We start from the raw sequence: 5693 nt of genomic DNA on the forward strand, positions 1-5693 counted from the left end.
CAAAAAAATGAGCTTCAACTCTGCATGCTGCAACCAAACAACATTTTCACCATCTTTTAAAAGAAGATGCGGTTAACAGAGCACAAGCTAGACGATGCTTTATCTAGCTATTTGATTAATCAGTTAAGAGGTGGCTACTGCGGCTTAGTTCTAGCCATCTCTCAGCAAGCTATCTGAGAATCAAATGCAGCCAAAGTTGAATCTTCCACCATTATTCTCTCCACCGATAACTAAAGTAGTTCTGTCAAGAATATATATTTTTTTTTGTATACCGACTGCTCACACGAATCTCGCATAAGCACAGCCAACATAGTCAAGGGAAAAAAGATGACTTAGTGGTAGAGGAACAAATACATAACAAATCCAGAGGACCTCTTTGAAGTATTGGGCAGCAAAAGAGGTGACCTAGTCAGCTATCCTATTCGCATCTCGTTATATATATACAGCCTGAAAGACACTACACTCCCTCGCTAGTCAACAGATGTCACATAGCAGCGAATGTTCTGCCTCCCTTCGCTTCTCTTTTTGTATTCATTTGATCATCACGGTTGAGTCTCCCTCGACTATGATGCTCCCAGCGCTTAACATCCGTCTCACGTAAGAGATTTTTTCCCACGCTACCCTGAGCTTCATCCCAAAGGCTGATACTTCGAAAGTATGTTGCCCCCCACAGCAATCAATCTGGAGTTATAGTTTCCGATCACAAAAACAGCTCATCAAAATTCATCTTGAGATAGTCCAGGGGTAGGGTGCGGAAAATAATCTTCGTGGTGCAAGTGTGAAGGCTATATAATTTCCTGTGACGGTAGTTACCATAGAACGGCTCGCAAAAGGTCATTAGAGCTGGCAGATTTTTCACGGAAGGTTCCTCTTGAAGCACTAGAGTCACAAGTCCTTCTCTGGAAAGCAACATGCGGACAGCTGTATGCTTCGATGGGATCATCCAAAACATTTTAGGTAGACTCATCGCTCTAATGCGCGCGAGTCCCACCACCTAGCTCAATCCCATGTCCGAGAAGGTCCCCAGTGGACCCAGCTCAGCTTTGTCTCCAACCGGGGCCATCTTATCAGTCCGTTTCGTTTGTTCTATTCAATCATCATTCCAAGTAATCATAAAAAGCAATCCTCTTCTCGTTGGATTTTTCTGTAATTTTTTATTATAGTTCAACCCAGAATTTCTTGCTCTTGGAGAGCGACACTAACCAGCTGAGCTAAATCCAATTTTCCCGTGTTTGGTTTTAATATCGATGACAATTTTCTTATCAACGCCCTGTTTGGAACTCACAAGCAATTATCCCCTGATTACTTGTGTCACAGATTAGTATGTTGAAGTTGATAATTTAAGAAGTGAAAGGAAAAGGTCCTTCAAGGCATTGTTCTCCAGTCTTGGCATTTCTGAGGAAGTGAAAATCACGCTAAGGTTCCACCATCCAAATAGGGACTAGCATATGGAGATTTGTGAGCCTATGATGGGGTTTTTGAAGCAGAAGGGTCGGCAGTCCCAATTCATTAGTGCAAAGGGCATGAAACCCTAGGGAAGAAGGGGTCCTAAGCAAGACCTATCCCAAATCAGAACCTACATGTCAACCCTATCCTGAATGGGTTCCAGGTAAACTGTTCTCAGCTACAAGATTAGCAAAATCCATATCCAAATAAACCACTGAAAGCATGACAGGGCTTGTATCCTTTGGACGCAAGAAGGACCATGGCGATTTACTGCTTAAATATGGTTCGATCGCACTATGGTCGCTAAGAGATCTATGCAAATGTATGAATAGAAAAATTTGGTTGCATTGAGATTTGTGTAAGGCGAGATCTAATGGTCGACATCCTTAAAAAAAGATCAATTACTTTTTTTTGCGTGGAAAAGATATCACCTCAACCCCTCAAATGACCCCTTCATCACTAAATTGTAGAATCAATGCCTAAAACGGATAATTGTTCCTTTTTTTGTTTTTTTGAAGAGAAAGATAGGAGTTACCCATGGTTTCACTTCAAGAAGGATGATATGATTACAAAAGAACAGCTAATTGAAACATAACTACAGAACAATAACAATTTTAGCATATAGTTTAACAGATAGAACAGAAATTAATCTTATTTTGTTAAATTGGTTATCCGTCTGTCCTTTGGCATGAGGCTAAAAATCTTGTAACCAAGCAAATTGCGAGCAAACTATGTAGTTAAAAAAAAATTAAGTAGAAAAGAAGGTAGAAGAACAAAGTTTTTTTAATCATTCTAGTGATACCCTAGAGACTAATGTAGCTACTATCTTATTTCTGTTCATTGTTATTTTATTTTCTAATTTTGTTGGGTGTATCCATACCAGACATGTATCATTCAGCCATTTCATTAAAAAAAAATAATGCTTAATTTTTTTTTCTATTTTTTTTTATCAAAAGAAGAAATAACTCTTTTATGATGCTTTTTTTTTTTTTGAGAAATAAGCGTGCAAAGATTTAAAAGCATTATCCAACATTAACAATCATAAGCTTACCAGAAGACAGCTGAATTCCAGCCGTAAATTTATCATAATACTTTATCAAAACACTAGCTAGTTAGACTATTGGTGATTGCATGACCAGCTCACCTACATCAAGGTTAGGAGGTAGTGAGTCACCTTATCTATAGTTAAATAACATAGCTGGCATTTTATATTTTTTTGGACTCGTTTAGTTCGCAAAAAGTTTTTTTTTTTTTTTTTTTGGGTACAACTGCAGTTCATACTCTACGGGTGTGGATGCGGCTAATAAAATCAGAAAACAACAAAGTAGATAAAGAACCCGGCACTCTGTCCCGGCCAACCACACAAATCCATCAGAATGGTGGGCCGCATAGGATGCAACCCAATCAGCTGCACCATTCGCTTTTCTGTAGGTATGTGTGGCCTGATGAGCATCACACTCCTGCAGTAGTCCGTAAATATCAAGGAGCAGTAGCCTACCCTCACCTGCACGACCCCAACCTCGGACCTATTCGATCACCGTGGCTGAGTCACCCTCGAGGATAAGTCAGTCCGCACCTAATGTCTGATGGGCAAAAGAAATGCCCTCCTAGGCCGCTCTGAGCTCGGCACACACCACCGAGGCATCGAAGATCCGCTGACTCCCTGCCACCACTAGTCTGGACTCATGATTTCTGATGACGAAACCTGCATCTCCGTCTCTCCCATCGTCCGTCACACTGCCATCGAAATTCACCTTCAGGAAGTCAGGAGGTGGGGCACCCAAGATAAAACACATACCTGGGCGTTGCAAGAGAATGAAGGGGGGGCCTAGATGTCCCTGGCCAACCCGGTAGGTGAAGTCTGAGCGGTACTAATGAACTCCGTTGCGTGTAGTAATGCTCTAGCCGCCACCACCCTCGAAGACGAGCTGCTGCTCTTAAAAACTCGGGCATTCCTGTCCAACCACGTGTGGTAGGCCAGGTAGGTAGCACGAGTCTCCCCCTCCTCCAACCCCGATCTTGATGCTGACTCCTCTAAAAAAAAATACGAACTCCTTAATGCACGACCTCCTCTGCCCCTGGACGTGATGTACCCCTGTACTCCTCCAGATCTGACTAGCCCGTCGACACTTGATCAGTACATGGTATATAGACTCCTTCACCTTCGGGCAAGCTCCATAAGCTGCAGCAATCCTCACTCCTTGCCATGCAAAAACACTCCTCGTGGATAAGCAGCCCCAGGCTACCTTTCATAGAAAAAGTGCGATGCGGGGGATGAACCCGTAACTTCCAAATCCAACTGCCCTCAATCTACCGTGCCACCGACCCCAGGTTCATCCTCAGTATGTCGCGAACACCCACCACCATCCGCCCAGTCAACCTCCATACCCTCATGTGCACCGCCTCCTCTACTGGGATCGGCACTGATAGCACCCGCTCAGTGAGCTTCTCGGAGAAAAATTTTTTCTCATCGAAATATTTTTTCTAAAAAGCTACTTTCTGGAAATATGATACATAAGAAAATAATTTTATCATGTTTGGTTGATTATGAGAAGGTGGCCATTCAAAAATAGCTTATAGTTGGTTGAACATCTAAATTTCTGAAAAAGTTATGTAAAATATCTATTATATTCTTAATAAAGGAAAAGACTTTATTCATGGATTTTGATGGCTTAAGGCTAGTTGTGAAAAAAAAAAATTCAATTTCCAAGAGGTGAAAAAGTAGCTTTTTTATGTTACTCATAGATTTTTCTTTTTTATGAAATATAAACATATTATTTTCATAAAAATGCTACTTTTCTATCTTGCATTTTAAAAACTCCAACTAAATAAGATATATTTTTTATTTTTTTGTTGATCACTTTTTTTCCCCCTTTTTTTTCATGGACAAAACGAGTCCTTTATATCATTTGGCAACTCAACACTGTATAGCTTAACTATGGTAGAGTGAGAAAAAAAAGAAAAACAAGCATGGACCATTGTTGTGTGAAGAATTAGTCTCTCAACCGCAGTTTGACCGACTGAAAACGAGAAGATTAGTTATACTTGGCTTAGGCATCAAACCATCCTTAATTAAATATCGATTACCGAGTTCTTTAATAGTTTTCTCGAGGTACTCATTTTCTCAACTGCTTTCGACTTGTATAAAGCTAGTGGTCATGGTTTCCTCGCCCTTTTTTTTCGCTTCAGTCTCGTTGCTTAGCACTGGACTTCTTATATGGGCAATGAGACCTTGTCTTCTGTATTAAATGTTTATTGGGGCAGCTTGGTGGTTTCTTGTTAAATTTCTGATTTGGTCAATTTAGCTTTTAATTTAACCAGGTTGTTGGTTTCATATAGTTCTATATTTCCACAAGTTGGCTCGGTCTTTGCCTTTTGTTTTGGGGCTTTTGTCTCATTGGCATATGGCTACTTTGCGTTATAAACAATTGACTTGGATCGGCCTCCTCCTTTCACTAGTTCAATACCTAATTACGCACCCATTAATTAGCAACGCCTAAGCAATTTTTTTTTCTAATTTTTCAATTCCCTTTCTCCTAGTTTGCTCCTTCTTGTTCATCTATCTCTAACACTAAAGTTTTCAATGTTTTGTACATCAATGTTCCCACATTGTTAACTATGTGGTTCAAATGACCTCTCTTAATTGACGAGGATATTTATACTATATTAGCATTCAGTATCTGTCATGCTTATCATTGAAAAGCATGGATGGCTATAGTTCTTCATCTAAGGAGTGGTACCAAATTCTCAGCCATTATCAAGATAGGTGGTCCATGAATGTTGCACAATTACACTTAGTTTAATTTGATAAATGAGATCATATCAGACGGTCAGACCATAGGCATAAAAATGATATCTCAAAATATAGGATTACCTTACACAATTTGGACCATACTGAGCCCAATCAAACGGCTAAATAAACCAGATTGGAATCTAAATAATAGTTCCAAGCTGATGGTTCGGATGCAATGCTGGATTGGGAATTGACATCAACCACTTATAATTCAAATGAAACACCCTCCAACAAGAAATAATACCCTACATCATGTGCACTATGCTGATCAGCTCGTCTCCTTTCTATGGGCGCCATTCATAATGTGCACGTCTCGATAATTCGCCTACAAAATGGAGATCAAAAGGTTTCTATTGATACCTATACTTGTCTCACCTCTAATGAATAACTTGAAGTCAATCCATTCTATGATTTTGTCCTTGGATGAGTGGAGGAAAGGGTTCAGGTTGTAGGT

Source organism: Phoenix dactylifera, unplaced genomic scaffold, assembly GCF_009389715.1.
Source record: "Phoenix dactylifera cultivar Barhee BC4 unplaced genomic scaffold, palm_55x_up_171113_PBpolish2nd_filt_p 000146F, whole genome shotgun sequence".
Taxonomy (NCBI): domain Eukaryota; kingdom Viridiplantae; phylum Streptophyta; class Magnoliopsida; order Arecales; family Arecaceae; genus Phoenix; species Phoenix dactylifera.